Here is a 26,489-nt window from a genome sequence, read left to right on the forward strand (position 1 = left end):
CATGCGTGAAGGGACTTCGGTCCGTGATCATGGGGTACGCGTGATTTGGCTCATTCAGAAGTTGGTAACGCTTGAATTGGTATTGGAGCATGAACTCAATGTGGACTTATTACTTCTCTCTCTTCCTTCATCGTTTGACGGTTTTGTGGTGAATTTCAATATGAACAAGATAGAGGCCTCCCTTGAAGAGATGGTCAATATGCTTGTAACTTATGAAGCCACTTTAAAGAAGGATAAACCGGTTCTCTTGGTGGGCTCCTCTTCTTCTGCTAAGAAGGGGCCAAGTACAAAGGGTAAGAAACGTTCTGCCCCATCCAAGAAAACCGGACCCGAGAAGAAGAACAAGACAAAGGCTTCAAACAATGAAAAGTCCAAGGATGTTTGCCATCACTGCAAGAAACCTGGTCATTGGAAATGTAACTGCAAGGAATATCTAGAGCAGTTGCGAACTGCGAAGGGTATGTTTTATATTGAAATAAATGTTTCACTTAATACTACTTCTTGGGTATTGGATACCGGATGTGGATCTCACATTTGCAATGATTTGCAGGTGATGACAAGAAGTCGCAAGCTTAGAATGGGTGAGACCCAGCTGAGGCTCGGAAATGGTTCTAGAGTTGAAGCCAAAGCTGTGGGAGACGTTTATTTAATTTTGCAGAACGGTTTTAAGTTACTTTTGAGAGATGTTTTATTTGTTCCAGACTTAATTAAAAACATTATTTCTGTTTCTATGCTTGATAGAGATGGTTTTTCTTGCAATTTTGTGAATGGGATTTGCAATATTTACAAGAATGAATGTTTGATTGGAAATGGACAACTTGAAAACGATCTATATAACTTAAAATTAAAAGACGTTCCAATAAATTATGTTGATAAACCGGTAACAACAAACAAAAGGAAAATCGATAGTCAAAACCCGGCAAACCTTTGACATGCTAGGCTAGGTCATATTTCATCAAGGAGGATGAACAAGCTAGTGGGAGAGGACATGTTTGATATGTCTGATATTAACTCTCTAGCTACTTGTGAGTCCTGCCTGAAAGGAAAAATGACTAAATCTCCTTTCAAAGGAAAACCTGAGCGTAGTCAAAATCTATTGGATTTGATCCATATGGATGTTTGCGGACCATTTAGTATTGGTACAAAATTTGGTCACACCTATTTCATTACCTTTACTGATGATTATTCTAGGTATGGGTACTTATATTTGATGAAATATAAGTCTGAATCATTTGAAAAGTTCAAAGAATTCAAGGCCGAAGTAGAAAACAAACTAGGTAAGAGGATTAAAGCACTTCGATCAGATCGAGGTGGAGAATACTTGAGTACCGAGTTTTTGAGCTATCTAAAAGAGAATGGGATTCTCTCTCAGTGGACTCCTCCTATGACACCTCAGCTTAATGGTGTTTCGGAGCGTCGCAATCGAACTTTGTTGGACATGGTTCGGTCTATGATGAGCTTCACTGAGCTCCCGCCTTCGTTTTGGGGCTATGCTCTTGAAACGGCGGTATTGTTGTTGAACAACGTTCACACTAAAGCAGTGAACAAAACACCATACGAGTTATGGAATGGCAAAGCTCCTAAGTATTCGTACTTGAGGATTTGGGGATGTCCTGCTTACGTGAAGCAGACAGTGGGAGATAAGTTGGATAGTCGATCCACCTTATGTTATTTTGTAGGGTATCCGAAGAATTCAATCGGATATTATTTCTATCATCCTACTGAAACAAAAGTGTTTGTTTCAAGGAATGCCACCTTCTTGGAGAAGGAGTTCTTATTGGATAAGAAAGGCAAGATGATGGAACTCGAAGAAATTCGAGAAGAACCCAAGATACAAAATAATGATCCTACACCTCAGGAACCATTGATTGACACGCCTATTACTAGAAGATCCGAGAGGACTTCTAGGCCTCCAATTAGATATGGTTTTCTTCTTGAAGGGGATCAAAGTGAACCCGACATTGGATGTGATCCAAGAAACTTCAAGGAAGCAATTTCTGATGCAGATTCGAATTTATGGCTTGAAGCTATGCAGTCGGAAATAGGTTTGATGCATACAAACCAAGTTTGGACTTTAGTAGATCCTCCCGATGGAATTGTTCCAATAGGGTGTAAATGGATCTATAAGAGAAAACTTGGGCCTGATGGAAAGGTACTGACCTATAAGGCACGATTGGTGGCAAAAGGTTATACTCAAAGACAAGGAGTTGACTATGATGAAACTTTTTCACCAGTCGCAATGTTCAAGTCCATAAGAATTCTTATTGCTATAGCAGCATGGTATGACTATGAGATATGGCAAATGGATGTGAAGACTGCATTTCTTAATGGAAACATTAAGGAAGAAATCTATATGATGCAGCCCGAGGGATTCACATCCATGGAAAGCGAGCATAAGGTATGCAAGCTTCAGAGAGCGATCTATGGTCTCAAACAAGCATCAAGAAGTTGGAACCAGAAATTTGATGAAACAATAAAGGATTTTGGTTTCATCAAGAACCCGGAGGAACCGTGCGTGTACAAGAAAGTAGTTAAGGATGCTGTGACATTCTTAGTACTTTATGTTGATGACATCTTACTCATTGGGAATGATGTAGGGATGTTGCAGTCAACAAAGATATGGTTATCAGGTAGATTCTCGATGAAGGATTTGGGTGAGGCGTCCTATATTCTAGGGATACAGATCTATAGAGATAGATCTAAGAGAATGATAGGATTTACTCAAGCTACCTACATCGACACTATATTGAAAAGGTTTTCAATGGATGAGTCCAAGAGAGGACATCTACCTATGTGTCATGGAGTCTCTCTATCCAAGTCTATGTGTCCCAAGACTGACGAAGAGATAGAGAAAATGACACACATACCATATGCATCAGCCATAGGGAGTATCATGTATGGGATGATATCCGCCAGACCGGATGTGGCATTTGCTCTGAGTGTCACGAGCAGATATCAAGCCAATCCCGGTCAAATGCATTGGAAAGCCGTGAAGGATATTCTTAAGTACTTGAGAAGAACTAAGAATGTATTCATGGTTTATGGAGGAAGAGAACTGAAATTGGAAGGCTATACCGACTCTAGCTTCCAAAGTGACGTGGATGACTCGAAGTCAACCTCTGGATTTGTGTTCATGCTCAATGGCGGTGCTGTCTCTTGGAAGAGTTCTAAGCAGTACACCACAGCGGATTCCACCACTGAGGCATAATACATTGCGGCATCAGCTGCTGCTAAAGAGGCCGTTTGGATGAGGAATTTCGTCCAAGAGTTGGGCGTTATTCCTGAAGCTGTTGGTCCAGTCCCGGTGTACTGTGACAACATGGGTGCCGTTGCTCAGGCAAAGGAACCAAGGTCTCATCAAAGATCCAAACACGTACTGAGGAAATACCACATCATCCGGGAGATCGTGGAAAGAGGAGACATCACTATCGAGAGAGTGGCCTCTGCAGACAATATCGCTGATCCACTTACTAAGTCCTTGCCAGGACCATTATTTGACAAACATTGCGAAGCAATGGGACTACGTAGTATGACTAGTTGGCTTTAGGGCAAGTGGGAGATTGAAAGAGTGGGTGCCCGGTGAGCCAACTTGTGGCTAAGGGCTTTTATGACTCTATGTATAAAAAATCTTTTGTTTAATATAATTTACACTTTTATAATGGCATTTACTTTATCTTTTATCATATTATTATGTTGTGACATAGTATAAGATGTTTAGATGAAGACCTTGAATATACTATAGTGTATGTAAGAAGTGGTGGCACATGGGGATGGCTATCATGAAACACATCTTATAGTCACTGTATATTCTAAACAATTCCTAGTCGATTGAGCCGTCCGTTAATAAGGATAAGGATCGCTCGAGATTGAGACTAGAATTTGCGATGCCGAGTACCACGTTTCATTGGTATGGAACATAGAGATGTTCAAAGCATGCAAATGGATATTCATACGATGAATGATCGAACTACCCTATCCGGACTTTCCAAGTGGTTATCACTTATCGAGTGGATAAAGTCCGCGGTTTTGGTTGTACACCATTAGTCCTTACTACTTGAAACATCATTGAGACTCTATATGCTAGTACTATACTTTGACTCGTTTATCGACTCTATTGGGGTCATCAGGTGTCGGGATTGGGTACAGTTACGACACATATAGGAGTCGATGCTTTGTTGTCAAGGATTCACCACATACTTGCGAGTGTGGATATCCTATGCAATCTGAGGAGATATTAGTGTGACGAATCTCTGGCCAGAGTACATGATGTGTTTTAAGAAATGGTTTCTTAGTAGCACATGCGATGTCACTATTTGATCTTCAAGACGCATTGCATAGTTATCGAATCTCGAACGACTCTCGATTTACCAATAGTTGTTGATTCGATCGGGATATATGGATGAAGGGACCGTACTGTACGCTAACCAAAATCTATTGGTTCTTGCAGGCACTATCAGTGATACCTAGGAAATCATGGGGCGATGTTGCTAGGCGCTCTTACCATGATTCGATGGGCAAGTCGGAAATTGTTGTTCCGAGTCACAAGGAGTTGTGAGCCCACGGCTAGCTGTATCCCTGAACCATTGAGGGTCACACAAGTAATGGATTTTTAATCCCCGTTGAGATAATTAAATTTAAAGAGTTAAATTTAGTGAATAAAGAAGTGGGACTTCTTATTTAAGAGTAGAGGGAGTAAGATTTCCTAAAATGACATAGTGATGGACATTTTTGGAAACCATTGAATTCGGATTCAGAAAATTTATCTTGACTTTAAAAGATGCAGAAATGATTTCTGTGCACATTGGTGAAATTGGTTTATCAATCTGAGTCACGATGAATTTTATATTAATTTCTGAACATGCGAGCTTTGCTTGTCAGGCTTGAACTTAGGACTAATGGGCCCTAAGCTGTTAGCAGCCCACATTATAAATAAGTTATTGCAGTACAGAAATTACACACAACTTACACTCAGATTTTCGAAAGCCGTAGCCTCCAGTCTAGGAATTTCGGCCGCCCCCCCTCTCTCTGTCTTAGAGAATTTTCAGTCTGCAAATTTCGAATTTGCAGTCTGTATTAGCAGATCATATCTGTTCTATCTCTTCGTAGAAACTTCTGATAGACTTTCTAGTGCAGTCTATCAGAGGGATTAAACTTCTGTTCGTGGACCTGATTGAAGAATTGTTCGTTCATCAGTTCCTGGGATATACAACAAGAGCAGTTTAATTGTTGGTGTCCATAATCTCGTTTCGAGATTTTAAGGTAAAATTTATATTGTTTAAATTTTATATTATCAATTTTAATCGTAGGAATTTGATACCCATATGGAATCGTTCCATATAAAAATTTAAAACTTCCGCTGCACCGGGTATCACTTTCTTTTTCGATCCGGATAATGACTGTGTTCCAACAGTTTTGTATTGCGAACAATAGCTAAATTAGAATTCAAATCCGTAATTGTTTGAACAATCTAATTTGCGAAGCAACTACGTTTGATATTTTTTGCTGTTGAATTTATTAAATCATAGGATCAATTATTGACTAGGCTAAATACAACCGCTGGTGTTTGTGTTGTCTAGGTTCGTCAGTTTTACTAGTTTAAATGCTACCGTGGATTTAAATCTTATCACTGGTATTGGGTTAATTTATGGGGTAAGGGTTAATTTAGAATGCTGTTTTCTAATTAACTAAAATTAAGGTGGAACAGGAATTAGATTTTCAATGACGAATAATTAATAGGATTAATTATTTTTAGAGAATCGATGATTGAATGAATGAATATCAAGGATGTAGTCGACCGATACCAAGTCTCATCTCTTATTGAATTTTTCCAGTTTATTATTCAATCTTGCATCTTAGTGAATTTTCATTGCTTAAAATTTTTAGTAGTTAATCTCAACCCTCAAAACCCCCTTTATTTATTGAGAACGCATTAAATTTGCCTTTCCTCGTGAGAACGATCCCTACTCATACTACTACATTATTTGTTTATCTGATTGAGTAGGGTAATTTTGGCGTGACACGATTAAGTGCTACCACCACATGAGGGCAAGACATGGATGTCCCGGATAATATACTATATTTCACAGAATGCTTATCTACGGAGTTCTGTAATGGTGAAGCTAAAGGTGAAAATGCTACTAAGATTTTAACTCCAGGGGCTGTTACATCACACTGCGTATACATTTTCATTCCCCTGTATTAATAATATAAACATCTATAACCTATATAAAAGAGTGAATAAAAGGGCAAAGTTTTACTATTGTGAATTTACAACTTTTCTCTTTTATTCAATCTTCTATGTAATCCAACAATGTACTTACAAGGGTATAACAGTAAATATGTATACACACTTAATTTATAATACAGGGGTATTAAAGTAAATATATGTTGGTCATTAATTAATTAGTAATATAATAATATATAGTTATTATTATTTTTGTTGGCTATATATATATATTAAGACAAAAGTAAATAAAGGAAATTAAATACATAAAATATGAGTCGACCGTTTCCCAAGGTTTGCTGACTAACTTAAGTACAGGAAATTAAATACATAAAATGTGGGCCGACCATTTCAGAAGGTTTTCTAAATAGATTGAAATTAAATACATGAGAGCACCCACTTAATCCCCTCCAACATTTCCAAAAAATACACACTTAAAAATATGGGCCCCCATTTCGGAAAACCCATTTAAGAAGGTTTGCTAAATAGATTAGATCGAAATTAAATTCATGAGATAACCCACTGAATCCCCTCCAACATTCCAAAAATAATAACCACGAAAGGAGAAGAAACGAAGGAGAAAAGTACAAGAAACGAAGGAAAAGAGAAGCCATTGTGGTTGCACCGCCTGTGGCTTGTCAATGGGTCGAAAACCATCAATTTTCTCTTAAAAAAGGTTTATGTATGCTCTTGGGATTCAACACATTGTTTATGTTCTAGGTGTTTGTTATCATTTTCGATTTAGAATTTACTTACAAACAATTTACTAGGATTTTTGCTTCCTTCGCTATTGTTATCTTACCTATGCGTTTTGATCCATCAACACTTCTTCTTCTGTGGAACAGGCGGTGCAACCACAATGGCTTCTCATTTCCTTCGTTTCTTGTACTTTTCTCCTTCGTTTCTTCTCCTTTCAGTGGTTTTTTTTTTTGGAATGTTGGAGGGGATTCAGTGGCTTATCTCATGAATTTAATTTCGATCTAATCTATTTAGCAAACCTTCTTAAATAAGTTTTCCGAAACGGGGGCCCATATTTTTTAGTGTGTATTTTTTAGAAACGTTGGAGGGGATTAAGTGGGTGCTCTCATGTATTTAATTTCAATCTATTTAGCAAACCTTATGAAATGGTTGGCCCACATTTTATGTATTTAATTTCCTTTATTTAAGTTAGTCAACAAACCTTGGAAAACGGTCGGCACATATTTTATGTATTTAATTTTCTTTATTTATTTTTGTCTTAATATATATAGCCAACAAAAATAATAATAACTATATATTATTATATTACTAATTAATTAATGACCAACATATATTTACTTTGATACCCCTGTATTATAAATTAAGTGTGTATACATATTTACTGTTATATCCTTGTAAATACATTGATGAATTACATAGAAGATTGAATAAAAGAGCAAAGTTGTAAATTCATAATAGTAAAACTTTGCCCTTTTGTTCACTCTTTCATATAGGTCATATATATATATATATATATATATATATACACACACACAACTCCGATCCCCTGCACCCTAGGGTGCAGAAAAACTGTGTGCGACCACTAAAACCCGGTAGTGGGTTTTAGTGGTTTTTTTTTTTTTTTGCACCACTAAAACCCACTACCGGGTTTTAGTGGTCGCACACAGTTTTTCATCACCCTAGGGTGCAGGGGATCAAAATTATATATATATGTAAGACAGCCAAAAGCAGTGCAATGATCTTGGAATATTAAAGCCTGAATATTTGATTACTAGGTTTCCAACGTTCATGAATTGTTTTTTTGTATTTTCATTTTATCATTTGATTCCATGTGTTTGTACATTTTCCACACAGAATGTTGTTCAATGACAATAATGCTGCTCCTGTCAATGATATGCATGGAAAATATCCAGCCCCCAGTATATTTTTGAGCAGAATATAGTGGATGTTATATTTTCTATAGCATTTAGTTGCTTCCTATTTTTTTATCAATCTTCTCAACTGTATACATATAATGTTTAGGAAAATCTGCAAGAAATACCCCAAAATCCAGCAAATCTGTTTCAAGCTATTCAAATCTGGAGATCGAAAAACTCCCTCAACGGATTCATAATGCATCAGAGTCAAGGAGAAAAAAAACGGTGAACTTTGTTTTCATATAAGTGTTCTTTTTATGTTATAAATAAACAAATAATAATAATATTTAAATTAGCACACACCACAGTTTTTTAATGGTGATTGTTACATTTATTTCGTTTTATTGTAATTTTTTTTTCGGTCATTATATAATATAATATTATATATTCATAGCTTACATTTTATTAACTTTACCAGCACTGCTTTATGCAACGGAGATAGTTCCTCATATGTTGATTGTACAAACAAAAACTCAACCTCCCAAGGTATTATATAAAAATCATTTACATTGTCGTCTGACTTTCTTATCTCAATTATATTAACTGTATGCATCATAGAAAATACTCTTTCTTGGATGAAGAGGTAAGTTTTCAAGCACGACTTTACTATAAAATAATCATTTCCAACTTACAAATTTAAAAATACTTCTTTCGTGAAACATTTTTTTTCCAATGTTTCTCTTATTAGTATTATTACTTTATCTACTCCCTTTGTTAATTTCTCTTCATAAAAATATTATTGAGATGATTTTCGTATTAACTTAGTTTACTAAATTTCTTTTTGCATTTGTTCAAGGGTACAATGATTCAAGGTGTAATGTTTTCAACCATTATTCAATAATTTCAAGATCAATTAAAGATCAACAAGAGCTATATTATTAATTTGCAACCCGATTGTCCGGCTGATAGACTAAAAATTCTCCAATGTGAATGACAAAATTGAGCTTCAAATCCAGAGAGCAACGACTATGCGTGAAGCACAACCACAACTACAAACTTGCAATCTAAGTTGGGACTATAAAGAATTTTCTTATTTAAAATCAACGAAAACCATTGATGATGAGCACGATAACTGATCTATCTATAATTGCTTTAAATAATTGTGCTACAAAATGAATTTATTAAATATCATTCCCATTTTACGCAGATGTGGTTGGAATTTTGATCAAAGTCCGAGATGTTTTTCGCTTTAAGAATGATGAAACAAAAAATTCTGGCTACAAGAGAGAAGTAACTCTGATGAACACAATATAAGTTTGAAACTTATAACCAACCAACTCACCAAATATTTTAAAATGTTATATCTCACATGCTAGAAACTATCACAATCAACTTATGGGATGATCTCGCACTAAACAAAGTCATCATTTACGACGGGAATTGCACTAAACCCAAGTTGTGCAGAAAAGGAAATTATAAACTTATGGTGTGTGTAAAATATTCGTTCTATTATCGTTTGAATTTTACTACCACTTAACAATATATATATATATATATATATAAAGAAATTTTCAGCTGCCCAACCAATGATGCCCAACTCGTCCCCGACCACTAGAACCCAGTACCGTGTTTTAGTTATGCGAAAAAAACAACTAAAACCCGGTACCGGGTTAGTGGTCGGGGACGAGGTGGAAAAATATTGTTGGACAGCTGAAAAGTCATATATATATATATATATTTATACATTATTAAAATATATGATGGGAAATAAATATATTTTTATACCGGTGTCAAAGGAGGACATTCATCCAACAATTGATGTAATTTGATCTCGTCGCATTCTCTAATTATTTTTTCAATCCACAATGAATTCAGAATTTGTGGCCCCATGACATTTTGTAGCCTGTATTATATATATATATATATATATATATATATATATATATATTTATACATTATTAAAATTGAAAGAGTGGGTGCCCGATTAGCCAACTTGTGGCTAAGGGCTTTTATGACTCTATGTAAAACAATCTTTTGTTTAATATAATTTACACTTTTATAATGACATTGACTTTATCTTTCTTCATATTGTTATATTATGATATACTATTGTTGTTTTGATAAAGACCTTGAATATACTATAGTGTATGTAAGATGTGGTAGCACATAGGGATGGCTATCATGAAACACATCTTATAGTCACTGTATATTCTAAACTGTTCCTAGTCAATTGAGCCGTCCGCAAATAAGGATAAGGATCGCTCGAGAATGAGACTAGCATTTGTGATGCCGAGTACGACGTTTCATTGGTATGAAACATAGAGATGTTCAAAGCATGCAAATGAATATTCATATGATGAATGATCGAACTACCCTATTCGGACTTTCCAAGTGGTTATCACTTATCGAGTGGATAAAGTCCGCGGTTTTGGTTGTACACCATTAGTCCTTATTACTTGAAATATCATTGAGACTCTATATGCTAGTACTGTACTTTGACTCGTTTACCGACTCTATTGGGGTCATCAGGTGTCGGGATTGGGTACAGTTATGACACATATAGGAGTCGATGCTTTGTTGTCAAGGATTCACCACATACTTGCGAGTGTGGATATCCTATGCGATCTGAGAAGATATTCGTGTGACGAATCTCTGGCCAGAGTACATGATGTGTTTTAGGTTACTTGGTGTTCCTAGTAACACATGCGATGTCACTAATAGATCTCCAAGATGTTATGCATAGTTATCGAATCTCGAACGACTCTCGATATACCAATGGTTGTTGATTCGATCGGGATATATGGATGAAGGGACCATACTGTACGCTAACCAAAATCTACTGGTTCTTGCAGGCACTATCAGTAATACCTAGGGAATCATGGGGCGATGTTGCTAGGCGCTATTACCATGATTCGATGGGTAAGTCGAAAATTGTTGTTCCAAGTCACAAGGAGTTGTGAGCCCACGGCTAGCTGTATTCCTGAACCATTGAGGGTTACACAAGTAATGGATTACTAAAACCCCGTAGAGATAGTTAAATTTAAAGAGTTAAATTTAATGAAAGAGAAGTTGGACTTCTTAATTAAAAGGGAGTGGGATTTCTTAAAATGACATAGGGATGAACATTTTTGGAAATCACTGAATTCGGATTCAGAAAAATTATCTTGACTTTAAAAGATGCAGAAATGGTTTCTGTGCACATTGGTAAAATCAGTTTATCAATCGGAGTCACGATGAATTTTATATTAATTTCTAGAACAACGGGCTTGGCTTGTTGGGCTTAAGTTATGGATTGTGGGCCCTAAGGAGTTAGAGTCCTAATGCAATTATAACTTAATCTAGTCTAGAAATTATCTATAAGTATATGTACTGTGTTTGAAAATTACACAAGCTTTCAGTCTAGCAATTTTCGAAAATCAGTCTATATTATTCAAGAGGTTTTTCGAAAATTCCTCTGTCCCTTTTGGAGAAAATTCGACTTGTTGTATGAATCCCGCAAGCATACATAAATTGCATGATGAGACAAATTTTCAAAATTAAAAATCCCTCATTTTAAATATGATTTAAAATTGATATCAAGATTAATAAAAAAAGGGAATTTAAATATTGTTTAAATATTCCTACCTTCCATCAACGATCAATGTATGAGATGCTACCCGCGGATACGGTCCGGCTCATATTATTGGGGGGGCCTGTTCGTCGGAAAGCATGGGGGTTACTTTGGAAGTAATTGGGCTCTACCTTTTGAAAATTATGGTTGGCTGATATTATTCGGGATCATGATTTGTCAATTGGACTCCATGTTCTCACCAAGGAAAACAGTTTCCCGTTTTCACTAGAGGGTAGTGAAATCGTTAAAATAGTGGGAGTGTAATTCATAAAATTAAAATTCGCCATATTTTATGTCTTAGTAAATTAATTAAACAATCATTGATTATTGTCTGTTTCCTTTTCAGTATACTATTACAATGACTTCTCGCAATCCACTGTTTTCAATTCTCGAACAAAACAAATTGACTGGCGCAAACTATACGGAATGGTTCCGTAAGTTGAAAATTATTCTTACTTCGGAAAAAGCTTTCTACGTGTTAGAGAAGCCGCCTCCGAAGGAAGCCCTGGCTAATACAAGTCCGGAAGAGTTGGCCAAACTTGATTTATGGTGGGACCATGATATCAAGGCCAAATGCTACATGCAGGCTTCGATGTCTGATGAGCTTCAAAGGAGATTTGAGGATACCGTGAATGCTGCTGACATTCACAAGAACCTCAAGGAACTCTTTGGAGCTCAGTCAAGGTCGGAGAGGTATGCCACCGTCAGAGAGCTCATGACGAGCCACATGCGAGATGGGACATCGGTCCGTGAGCATGGGGTGCGCATGATTGGGCTCATTTAAAAGTTGATAACACTCGACTTGACTTTGGAGCATGAACTTAGCGCGGACTTGTTGCTTCTATCACTTCCTTCATCGTTTGACGATTTTGTGATGAACTTCAATATGAACAAGATAGAGGCCACCCTTGAAGAGATGGTCAATATGCTTGTCACATATGAAGCCACACTAAAGAAGGATAAACCGGTACTCTTGGTTGGCTCCTCTTCTAACTCTAAGAAAGGACCAAGTGGAAAGGGTAAGAAACGTTCTGCCCCGCCCAAGAAGATTGTACCAAATAAGAAGGGAAAGGCCAAGGCTTCAATTGGGACAAAAGATGAAAACGTTTGCCATTACTGCAAGAAACCCGGTCATTGGAAACGTAACTGCAAGGAATACCTCGAACAGTTGCGAACTGCAAAGGGTATGTTTTACATTGAAATAAATGTTTCGCTTAATACTTCTTCTTGGGTATTGGATACCGGATGTGGATCTCACATTTGCAATGATTTGCAGGTGATGACAAGAAGTCGTAAGCTAAGGATGGGTGAGACCCAGCTAAGGCTCGGGAATGGTTCTAGAGTCGAAGCCAAAGCTATAGGAGACATTTATTTAGTTTTGCAGAACAATTTTAAGTTATTTTTGAGAGATGTTTTATATGTTCCGAATTTGGTTAAAAACATTATATCTATTTCTATGCTTGATAGAGATGGTTTTTCTTGCAATTTTGTGAATGAGATTTGCAATATTTACAAAAATGAATGTTTGATTGGAAATGGACAACTTGAAAACGATCTATATAGCTTAAAATTAAAAGACGTTCCAATTAATTATGTTGATAAACCGGTAACAACAATTAAAAGAAAGGACGATAGTCAAAACCCGGCAAACCTTTGGCATGCTAGGCTAGGTCATATTTCCTCAAGGAGGATGAACAAGCTAGTGGGAGAGGACATGTTTGATATGTCTGATATTAACTCTCTACCTACTTGTGAGTCCTGCCTAAAGGGAAAAATGACTAAATCTCATTTCAAAGGGAAACCTGAGCGTAGTCAAAATCTGTTGGATTTGATCCATACAGATGTTTGCGGTCCATTTAGGATTGGTACTAAATGTGGCAACACCTACTTCATTACCTTTACCGATGATCATTCTAGGTATGGGTATTTATATTTAATGAAATATAAGTCTAAAGCATTTGAAAGGTTCAAAGAATTCAAGGCTGAAGTAGAAAACAAACTAGGTAAAAGTATTAAGGCACTTCGATCGGATCGAGGTGGAGAATACTTAAGTACCGAGTTTTTGGACTATCTAAAAGAGAATGGGATTCTCTCTCAGTGGACTCCTCCGATGACACCTCAGCTAAATGGTGTTTTGGAGCGTCGCAATCGAACTTTGTTGGACATGGTTCGATCTATGATGAGCTTCACTGAGCTCCCACCTTTGTTTTGGGGCTACGCGCTTGAAACGACGGTATTGTTGTTAAAAAACGTCCACACTAAAGCAGTAGATAAAACACCATACGAGTTATGGAATGGCAAAGCTCCTAAGTATTCGTACTTGAGGATTTGGGGATGTCCTGCTTACGTGAAGCAGACAGTGGGAGATAAGTTGGATAGTCGATCCACCTTATGTTATTTTGTAGGGTATCCGAAGAATTCAATCGGATATTATTTCTATCATCCTGCTGAAACAAAAGTGTTTGTTTCAAGGAATGCCACCTTCTTGGAGAAGGAGTTCTTATTGGATAAGAAAGGCAAGATGATGGAACTCAAAGAAATTCGAGAAGAACCCGAGATACAAAATAGCGATCCTACACCTCAAGAATCATCACAAGACACGCCTATTACTAGGAGATCCGAGAGGACTTCTAGGCCTTCTATTAGATATGGTATTCTTCTTGAAGGGGATCAAAGTGAACCCGACATTGGATGTGATCCAAGAAACTTCAAGGAAGCAATTTCTGATGCGGATTCAAATTTATGGCTTAAAGCTATGCAATCGAAAATAGACTCGATGCATTCTAACCAAGTTTGGTCTTTAGTAGATCCTCCCGATGGAATTGTTCCAATTGGGTGCAAATGGATCTAAAAGAGAAAGCTTGGGCCTGATGGAAAGGTATTGACCTAAAAGGCACGATTGGTGGCAAAAGGTTATACTCAAAGACAAGGAGTTGACTATGATGAAACCTTTTCACCAGTCGCAATGTTCAAGTCCATAAGAATCCTTATTGCCATAGCAGCATGGTATGACTATGAGATATGGCAAATGGATGTAAAGACTGCATTTCTTAATGGAAACATTAAGGAAGAGATCTATATGATGCAGCCTGAGGGATACACATCCATGGGAAGCGAGCATAAGGTATGCAAGCTTCAGAGATCAATCTATGGTCTCAAACAAGCATCAAGAAGTTGTAACCAGAAATTTGATGAAACGATAAAGGATTTTGGTTTTATCAAGAACCCGGAGGAACCATGCGTGTACAAGAAAGTAGTTAAGAATGCGGTAACATTCTTAGTACTTTATGTTGATGACATCCTACTCATGGGGAATGATGTAGGGATGTTGCAGTCAACAAAGATATGGTTATCAGGTAGATTCTCGATGAAGGATTTAGGTGAGGCATCCTATATTCTAGGAATTCAGATCTATAGAGATAGATCTAAAAGAATGATAGGACTCACTCAATCAACCTAAATCGACACCATATTGAAAAGGTTTTCTATGGATGAGTCCAAGAGAGGACATCTACCTATGTGTCATGGAGTTTCTCTATCCAAGTCTATGTGTCCCAAGACTGACGAAGAGATAGAGAAGATAACACACGTGCCATATGCGTCAGCCATAGGTAGTATCATGTATGGGATGATATCTACCAGGCCGGATGTGGCCTATGCTCTGAGCGTCACGAGCAGATACTAAACCAATCCCGGTCAAATGCATTGGATAGCCATGAAGGATATTCTTAAGTACTTGCGAAGGACTAAGAATTTTTTCATGGTTTATGGAGGGAGAGAATTGAAGTTGGAAGGCTATACCGACTCTAGCTTCCAATGTGACGTGGATGACTCAAAATCAACCTCTGAATTTGTATTCGTGCTCAATGGTGGTGCTGTCTCTTGGAAGAGTTCCAAGCAGGACACCACAGCGGATTCCACCACTGAGGCAGAATACATTGCAGCATCAGCTGCTGCTAAAGAGGCGGTTTGGATAAGGAAATTCATCCAAGAGTTGGGTGTAATTCCTGAAGCTGTTGGTCCAGTCTTGGTATACTGTGACAACACGAGTGTCGTTGCTCAGGCAAAGGAACCAAGGTCTCATCAGAAGTCCAAACATGTACTAAGGAAATACCACATCATCCGAGAGATCGTGGAAAGAGGAGACATCAGTGTCGAGAGAGTGGCCTCTACAGACAATATCGCTGATCCGCTTACTAAGCCATTGCCAGGACCATTTTTTGACAAACATCGCAAAGCAATGGGATTATTTAGTATGACCGGTTGGCTTTAGGGCATGTGGGAGATTGAAAGAGTGGGTGCCCGGTTAGCCAAGTTGTGGCTAAGGGCTTTTATGACTCTATGTAAAACAATCTTTTGTTTAATATAATTTACACTTTTATAATGGCATTGACTTTATCTTTCTTCATATTGTTATATTATGATATACTATTGTTGTTTTGATAAAGACCTTGAATATACTATAGTGTATGTAAGATGTGGTAGCACATGGGGATGGCTATCATGAAACACATCTTATAGTCACTGTATATTCTAAACTGTTCCTAGTCAATTGAGCCGTCCGCAAATAAGGATAAGGATCGCTCGAGATTGAGACTAGCATTTGTGATGCCGAGTACCACGTTTCATTGGTATGGAACATAGAGATGTTCAAAGCATGCAAATGGATATTCATATGATGAATGATCGAACTACCCTATTCGGACTTTCCAAGTGGTTATCACTTATCGAGTGGATAAAGTCCGCGGTTTTGGTTGTACACCATTAGTCCTTATTACTTGAAACATCATTGAGACTCTATATGCTAGTACTGTAATTTGACTCGTTTACCGACTCTATTGGGGTCATCGGGTGTCGGGATTGGGTACAGTTACGACACATATAGGAGTCGATGCTTTGTTGTCAAGGATTCACCACATACTTGCGTGTGTGGATATCCTATGCGATCTGAGGAGATATTAGTGTGACGAATCTCTGGCCAGAGTACATGATGTGTTTTAGGTTACTTGGTGTTCCTAGTAACACATGCGATGTCACTAATAGATCTCCAAGATGTTATGCATAGTTATCGAATCTCGAACGACTCTCGATATACCAATGGTTGTTGATTCGATCGGGATATATGGATGAAGGGACCATACTGTATGCTAACCAAAATCTACTGGTTCTTGCAGGCACTATCAGTAATACCTAAGGAATCATGGGGCGATGTTGCTAGGCGCTCTTACCATGATTCGATGGGTAAGTCGGAAATTGTTGTTCCGAGTCACAAGGAGTTGTGAGCCCACGGCTAGCTGTATTCCTGAACCATTGAGGGTTACACAAGTAATGGATTACTAAAACCCCGTAGAGATAGTTAAATTTAAAGAGTTAAATTTAATGAAAGAGAAGTTGGACTTCTTAATTAAAAGGGAGTGGGATTTCCTAAAATGACATAGGGATGGGTATTTTTGGAAATCACTGAATTCGGATTCATAAAAATTATCTTGACTTTAAAAGATGCAGAAATGGTTTCTGTGCACATTGGTAAAATCAGTTTATCAATCGGAGTCACGATGAATTTTATATTAATTTCTAGAACAACGGGTTTGGCTTGTTGGGCTTAAGTTATGGATTGTGGGCCCTAAGGAGTTAGAGTCCTAATGCAATTATAACTTAATCTAGTCTAGAAATTATCTATAAATATATGTACTGTGTTCGAAAATTACACAAGCTTTCAGTCTAGCAATTTTCGAAAATCAGTCTATATTATTCAAGAGGTTTTTCAAAAATTCCTCTGTCCTTTTTGGAGAAAATTCGACTTGTGATTTTTGTGAAAAATTACAAATTGAATTAATAGATCATATTTGTTTATTCTCTATGTAAAACTTCTGATTGATTTCTAGTGCAGTCAATCAGAGGGTTTCTGTTTTTCATTCGTGGACCTAATTCCGGAGTTAGATCGTGACTGTCATCGGTTCCCGGGATTTACAAGAAGAGCAGATTAAATTCTGTTGGAGTCCACGATCAAGCCTTTGCTTGACGAGGTAAAAATTTAATTGTGGTTTTATTTTTACTTGAACAAATTTAATCGTAAAAGTTTTGATACCCATATATGGAATCGTTCCATATAATAAAATAAAATTTTAAACTTCCGCTACACCGGATATCAATTCTTAATTGATCTGAACACGTTTTCCAACAAAAATATATGATGGGAAATAAATATATTTTTATACCGGTGTCAAAGGAGGACATTCATCCAACCATTGATGTAATTTGATCTCGTCGCATTCTCTAATTATTTTTTCAATCCACTATGAATTCAGACTTTGTGTCCCCATGACATTCTGTAGCCTGTGTTATATATATATATATATATATATATATATATCTTACAAATATATATTTTTTATTTATGTCCGATCACAATAACCCATGCACATTAATGTTATTTATTTAATTATTTTCATAGGAACGGCTTTACTGGTTTAAAGCGTCTATATATGAGATTGAAAATAAATCAAATCCATGGTATGACGTGTGTACCAGTTGTCTCAAAGCGATCGTAAAAATAACGGATGTCATCAACTGTATCAATTGCAAGATGCATGATGCTCAAATCATGCCAAGGTAATCATTTTCTCGGTTGGGGAATTGATGAGAAATTTTTATTTTCACGTAGGTAATCTTTTCAATTATTCAATTTATATTAAAAATTCTACTTATAACACTTTGATGTCAATTGAAAATCTATAGATTTCTCTTAACAATGATGGTGAAAAATGACACAACGACAGGGATTACATTATTTGAAGACGCGGCTTCAGAGTATATTGGTTGCTCGGTGAACAAATATATTGACTTGCTAAAAAAGGTGTACATGATTGCTAATTACAATTCTCAATTTTCCATTTATGAATTAAATGATATAAAACACATTTTTAATATATGATAATAGGATGAAGGGGAACCAAAAATCACAAGTACTCTTGACAATCCGATCAAGAAAGAACATATATTTATTTTCAAGATGGATAAAGATCTTCTCAAGAAGAAGAAGAAGTCTCTCTCTATTGTGGTGGAAGCATTTCAAAAACCATTGCAAAAAAAATATGAAGCTGAAATACCACCACAACAAAGGACACCAAAGAGAGAGAGACGAAAAAAAAAAAGGATTCACCCAAATCTACAAACAAGACAAAAAATGTGCAACCACCAAAAGAAGCAACAACTGAAAACATCGACATTGCTTATGATGAGAAATTGTCTGCATTTACTCAAAGAACAAGAAATCTAATTAAACAAAGGAATGGATCGGATGTGAAAGACGTTAAAGTGACAAAATAAAATTCTTACATTTGTTACAATGTGATTTTCAAATTAATTTCAAGAATCTTATTATAATTAATTTTATTTTATTTTAATTCTCATTCTAATTTATTTTAGTACATATATGCTTTCACGTGCGACACACGTGCATATTACTAGTTCTTTAAAATGCTGTAATGGCCGTAAATATTTACTATATGTACCTTCATAATATTTGGAAAAATTCTATTCGGGCCTCTTGAAGAAAAGGAAGCAATAGTAGGGGCGTTAAGATTCGTCACAAGTTTGCTTTTGAGTATCTACACCGTGTGATTTCTGTATTTATTAATAAGATATTATCATACCCGATATATTCAATCAAATTTTGAATGAGACGTGACAGGCCGGGTTCAGTACTTTGTGGATTTGAAGTAGCTGTAAGGTTTGGACAGTATGAAATCACAGAAATACCAGAAAACTTTTCGAGTGTGTGTTATCTTTCAGTGTTGTCAACACTTCACGATAACACTATGCATCAGAATAATTAACTAACAGTAAAAGTAAATAGCACACAGATATTTATGCACAAGTACTAAGTACTTGTACTATGCCTCATGGCGAAATAATCCCAAGAAAATTAAATCAGTTTACAAAAAACAACTACTGATTGTTTTACGAAAAATCTACTTTTCTCAACAGATTGAGAAAATAAAAGACTTCCTAAAAACTAGTAAAAACTAGAATAAAACATCAATAGGAAGTTCTAAACCGAAAAACGAAAACCAAAGAAACACTTTCTGAACAACACTTCACTCGTGTGTTCTTCAGTGTTTCCAACACTACTCGGAAACATAACGTAGCAGTAGTATCTGTTCAGAAATTCTTCAATGATCGATCTTCAACACTCTAGAATTTCTGCAGTACTTTCTCTATGTATTTTGCTCTCTACGTTTCACTCTCTTCTCTCTTGATTGTCGTGTTATCAGATCGGTCCAAGCACTCCTATAAATAGATCTTCAATATGTTTCCATAAATAAGAACCTACAAAGCATGGAAACAATATATCATCAGAAATCACATATTTCGAATCAAGATATATCTGATATTACAAATTTTAAAACATGTTCTAAGAAAGGCAAAACTATAAATATAGAAATTGAATGCAATAAGGAAATAATTTAAAAGACATATGCACAACATGTTCTTTCAAACTCCCCCTTTTTGCCTTTTTGGACAAAAAACACAAACAAGTGCAAATAACTCCCCCTATCTTATGTAACTAAAGCTCCACCTGAATTTAATCATCTCAGAACACAGTGTTGTGTGATTGTGTTGACAACACCAACTCTCAACACTGACTAGATCAGAGTAGCAAATAGTTTAATATCATATCAGAGAGTAATAAGGAGCACAACCTAATCAACTCAGAAAAATATTACTAACTCAGAGCAAAATAACAAAAGATAAGGATAAGAAAAAAAAAATCCTAAAACCAATTACGATCAACCATAACTAATCATCTGCTTTTTCAGCTTGCTCAGCACTTGATTTGATTCTACTCCCCCTTTTTGTCCAGAGGGCCCTGGTATTCCAAGTTTAGTCCTCTACTCAGCCATTAAGGCTTCATAGTACTCGAGATCAGCTTTGTCTTGTGCAATTTTCAGTTCAGCATGAGCCATTTGAGCACGTATTGCCATAGAATTCAACATAATCACAGTAGTGTTAAGAATGGTCATGGTTGGAACAGACTCAGTGTTGGCGACAATGGGTACAACACCAGTCCATGGTAGATCAATCATCCTATTTCCTTTCAGCAAACTAGGTGCGATCTTGATAAGCTCATCTCCTCCAATCAATTCTTCATCATCCTCTTTCGTGAAGCCTTGAGATTCCAGCATACCATAGATCAATAAAAGAAACGGAAACTTAGTTGCTTTCCAACCACCTTCTCGAAAGGTCATAATATTTTCAAACACAAAATTTCCAAAATCCAAAGGAGCTTGAGTACCAATGGCAAATAGCGCAAGAGCTTGTGGCTTAGTTACCACTGTTGTATTGGTAGAAGGCGTCCAATTCCTGATCGCAATTTTGTGAAACATAGAAAAGAAAGAAGTAAGCTTTGCAGCTGACAACCTGTCCGGGTGAAGCAGAAATTTTTGAACCATCCCTCCAGTGATCACTTTAGTGACTTGATCAATATCCTCAGTAACTGCATCATCATCGATATCAGGAGTATTTTAGTGCTCATTGATCAAAACAGGAGTAAAATCATACACCTTTTCTCGGATGTACACTCTTCCAAACTTAAATGATTCTTCATCTCCAGTCTTCATGTTCAGATTGCAGTAAAATTCTAACACAGCTCTTCTTGAAAATAGTCCGGCAGTGGTGACAGTAGAATATAAATTCTGTTTTTTCAAGAAAGTCACCAAGTTCTGCTTTTCAAAAGACACTTCATCAATATTTATTTCTTCCCAACAGTCTTTTCCAGACAGAGCTTCCCATTCATCAGCAGATTCCTTTGAATAAAACTGAATATTGTATGCCTTAGCAGGATCAATATCAGAGTCAGATTCAGCAGTGTTGTCATCAGTGTTGGCAACACTGTCATCAGCAGCTTGTTCCTCAGAACTTCCAGAACCATCAGAAGCAACATCCTCATAGTCTTCTTCCTCAGAACTCGAAGAAGATGAACTATCAAACTCCTGGGGCCCGTTATTCTCAAACTCTTGCAACATTTCAGCATCTGGTTCATCACCATCAGATGGAACTTGTGAAGGTGCAACTGGTTTAGCCTTGGTTTTCCGAATATTCGCCATGAAAGTGGCCAGTGAAATTTCCTCATCAGTAGACACTGGAGCCTCTGTGGTTGGCTTTGTGGTATCATCTGCAACAGCAACACTAGATGACTCTTTCTCAGTAGAAGCCACATCAGTAGAAATTTCATCAGAAGAATCATCACCACTAGACGAAACTCCTTTATTTGATTTGGCATTTTCAGCAACAACGGTTTTTGTCCTAGCAACCACCTCAAAATTCTGATCCAAAGAATCATCTCCAGATGAGAAATCTGGATCATCCAAAATAGGACGTGAAGTCTCCCCCTTACCACGAAATCTCTTATTGGTAGTAAAATCGGGGTTGAAGCCCGCTTGGCACTTTGACCTTCTCACTATTGGCTGTGTTGGGAACATACGATTCAACACTGAGAAATCAGGAGGATTCTCAAGGTCGATTTCGTTCCCGGGTTCTCCTGGAGCAATTTCTGCCAACGGTGTAGGTGTTGGAGAACGCGGCGATCAGATCAATTATGATTGATACCCGGTGCAGCGGAAGTTTAAAATTTTTGTATGGAACGATTCCATAATAGGTATCAACCTTACGATTAAATTGGGTGTGTAAAAATTAAATAACAATTATAAAATTTTTACCTTTAATCTCGAATCGAGATTTTGGACACCAACAGATTTCTCTGCTCTTGTTGTATATCCCTGGAACTGATGGACGAACTGTTCTTCAATCAGGTCCACGAACGGATATTTAATCCCTATGATAGATTGCACTAGAAAATCTATCAGAAGTTTCTACGAAGAGATTAACGAATTTGATCCGTTAAACCAGACTGTAATTCAAAATCACAGGCTGGATTTTTCTCAAGCAGAGGGAGAGGGGGCGGCGGCCACAATAAATAAAATTAGGGTTTTTGAAAATTATTTTATGACCTGTTGTGTGTAATTTCTGTACTGCAATAACTTATTTATAATGTAGGCCACTAACAGCTTAGGGCCCATTAGTCATAAGTTCAAGCTCGACAAGCAAAGCCCGCATGTTCAGAAATTAATATAAAATTCATCGTGACTCCGATTGATAAACCAATTTCACCAATGTGCACAGAAACCATTTCTGCACCTTTTAAAGTCAAGATAAATTTTTCTGAATCCGAATTCAGTGGTTTCCAAAAATGTCCATCCCTATGTCATTTTAGGAAATCTTACTCCTCTACTCATAATTAAGAAGTCCAACTTCTTTGTTCATTAAATTTAACTCTTTAAATTTAACTATCTCAACGGGGATTAAAAATCCATTACACTATGTGACCCTCAATGGTTCAGGGATACAGCTATCCATGGGCTCACAACTCCTTGTGACTCGGAACAACAATTTTCGACTTGCCCATCGAATCATGGTAAGAGCGCCTAGCAACATCGCCCCATGATTCCCTAGGTATCACTGATAGTGCCTACAAGAACCAATAGATTTTGGTTAGCGTACAGTACGGTCCATTCATCCAAATATCCCGATCGAATCAACAACCATTGGTATATCGAGAGTCGCTCGAGATTCGATAACTATGCAATACATCTTGAAGATCAACTAGTGACATCGCATGTGCTACTAAGAAACCATTTCTTAAATCACATCATGTACTCTGGCCAGAGATTCGTCACACTAATATCTCCTCAGATCGCATAGGATATCCACACTCGCAAGCATGTGGTGAATCCTTGACAACAAAGCATCGACTCCTATATGTGTTGTAACTGTACCCAATCCCGACACCTGATGACCCCAATAGAGTCGGTAAACGAGTCAAAGCACAGTACTAGCATATAGAGTCTCAATGATGTTTCAAGTAGTAAGGACTAATGGTGTACAACCAAAACCGCGGATTTTATCCACTCGATAAGTGATAACCACTTGGAAAGTCCGAATAGGGTAGTTCGATCATTCATCATATGAATATCCATTTGCATGCTTTGAACATCTCTATGTTCCCTACCAATGAAACGTGGTACTCTGCATCGCAAATTCTAGTCTCAAACTCGAGCGATCCTTATCCTTATTATCGGACGGCTCAATCGACTAGGAACAGTTTAGAATATACAGTGACTATAAGATGTGTTTCATGATAGACATCTCCATGTTCTACCACATCTTACATACACTATAGTATATTCAAGGTCTTTATCAAAACAACAATAGTATATCACAATATAACAATATGAAGAAAGATAAAGTCATTGCCATTAATAAAAGTGTAAATTATATTAAACAAAATATTGTTTATACAAAGAGTCATCAAAGCCCTTAGCCACAAGTTGGCTCACCGGGCACCCACTCTTTCAATCTCCCACTTGCCCTATAGCCAACTAGTCATACTACGTAGACCCATTGTTTCGCGATGTTTGTCAAATAATGGTCCTGGCTAGGGCTTAGTAAGTGGATCAGCGATATTGTCTGCAGAGGCCACTCTTTCGACAGTGATGTCTCCTCTTTCCACAATCTCCCGGATGATGTGGTATTTCCTCAGTACGTGTTTGGATCTTTGATGAGACCTTGGTTCCTTTGCCTGAGCAACGGCACCCGTGTTGTCACAGTACACCGGGACTGGACCAACAACTTCAGGAATAACGCCCAACTCTTGGACGAAATTCCTCATCCAAACGGCCTCTTTAGCAGCAGCTGATGCTGCAATGTATTCTGCTTCAGTGGTGGAATCCGCTGTGGTGTCCTGCTTGGAACTCTTCCAAGAGACAGCACCACCATTGAGCATGAACACAAATCCAAAGGTTGACTTCGAGTCATCCACGTCACTTTGGAAGCTAGAGTCGGTATAGCCTTCCAATTTTAGTTCTCTTCCTCCATATACCATGAACATATTCTTAGTCCTTCGTAAGTACTTAAGAATGTCCTTCACGGCTTTCCAATGCATTTGACCGGGATTAGCTTGATATCTGCTCGTGACACTCAGAGCAAATGCTACATCCGGTCTGGTAGATATCATCCCATACATGATACTACCTATGGCTGACGCATATGGTACATGTGTCATTTTCTCTATCTCTTCATCAGTCTTGGGACACATAGACTTGGATAGAGAAAATCCATGACACATGGGTAGATGTCCTCTCTTGGACCCATCCATTGAAAACCATTTCAATATGGTGTCGATGTAGGTTGATTGAGTGAGTCCTATCATTCTCTTAGATCTATCTCTATAGATCTGTATCCCTAGAATATAGGATGCCTCACCCAAATCCTTCATCGAGAATCTACCTGATAACCATATCTTTGTTGACTGCAACATCCCTACATCATTCCCAATGAGTAGGATGTCATCAACATAAAGTACTAAGAATGTCACAGCATCCTTAACTACTTTCTTGTACACGCATGGTTCCTCCGGATTCTTGATGAAACCAAAATCTTTTATTGTTTCATCAAATTTCTGGTTCCAACTTCTTGATGCTTGTTTTAGACCATAAATTGATCTCTGAAGCTTGCATACCTTATGCTCGCTTCCCATGGATGTGTACCCCTCAGGCTGCTTCATATAGATTTCTTCCTTAATGTCTCCATTAAGAAAAGCAGTCTTCACATCCATTTGCCATATCTCATAGTCATACCATGCAGCTATGGCAATAAGGATTCTTATGGACTTGAACATTGCAACTGGTGAAAAGGTTTCATCATAGTCAACTCCTTGTCTTTGAGTATAACCTTTCGCAACAAATCGCGCCTTGTAGGTCAATACCTTACCATCAGGCCCAAGCTTTCTCTTGTAGATCCATTTACACCCTATTGGAACAATTCCATCGGGAGGATCTACTAGAGACCAAACTTGGTTTGTATGCATCGAATCTATTTCCGACTGCATAGCTTCAAGCCATAAATTTGAATCCGCATCAGAAATTGCTTCCTTGAAGTTTCTTGGATCACATCCAACATCGGGTTCATCTTGATCCCCTTCAAGAAGAAGACCATATCGAATAGGAGGTCTAGAAGTCCTCTCGGATCTTCTAGGTATAGGCGTGTCCAGTAATGGATCCTGAGGTGTAGGATCGTTATTTTGTATTTCGGGTTCTTCTCGAATTTCTTCGAGTTCCATCATCTCGCCTTTCTTATCCAATAAGAACTCCTTCTCCAAGAAGGTGGCATTCCTTGAAACAAACACCTTTGTTTCAGCAGGATAATAGAAATAATATCCGATTGAATTCTTCGGATACCCTACAAAATAACATAAGCTGGATCGACTATCCAACTTATCTCCCACTGTCCGCTTCACGTAAGCAGGACATCCCCAAATCCTCAAGTACGAATACTTAGGAGCTTTGCCATTCCATAACTCGTATGGTGTTTTGTCCACTGCTTTAGTGTGGACGTTGTTCAACAACAATACCGCCGTTTCAAGCGCATAGCCCCAAAACGAAGGTGGAAGCTCAGTGAAGCTCATCATGGACCGAACCATGTCCAACAAAGTTCGATTACGACGCTCCGATACACCATTAAGCTGTGGTGTCATAGGAGGAGTCCGCTGAGAGAGAATCCCATTCTCTTTTAGATAGTCCAAAAACTCGGTACTCAAGTATTCTCCACCTCGATCTGATCGAAGTGCTTTAATACTTTTACCTAGCTTGTTTTCTACTTCAGCCTTGAATTCTTTGAACTTTTCAAATGCTTCAAACTTATATTTCATTAAATATAAATACTGTAGTGACCCTTACCCAGATCACCTACTAAACAGAACTTA

The 26,489-nt window shown here is 37.4% G+C and overlaps 1 pseudogene; it reads right to left on the reverse strand.

The window, feature by feature from the left end:
• The window catches only part of LOC140889536 (subtilisin-like protease SBT4.13), a 62,727-nt pseudogene that overhangs the window by 15,813 nt on the left and 20,425 nt on the right, over positions 1-26,489 (reverse strand).

The sequence above is a fragment of the Henckelia pumila genome, chromosome 3, assembly GCF_033568475.1.
Source record: "Henckelia pumila isolate YLH828 chromosome 3, ASM3356847v2, whole genome shotgun sequence".
Taxonomy (NCBI): Eukaryota; Viridiplantae; Streptophyta; class Magnoliopsida; order Lamiales; family Gesneriaceae; genus Henckelia; species Henckelia pumila.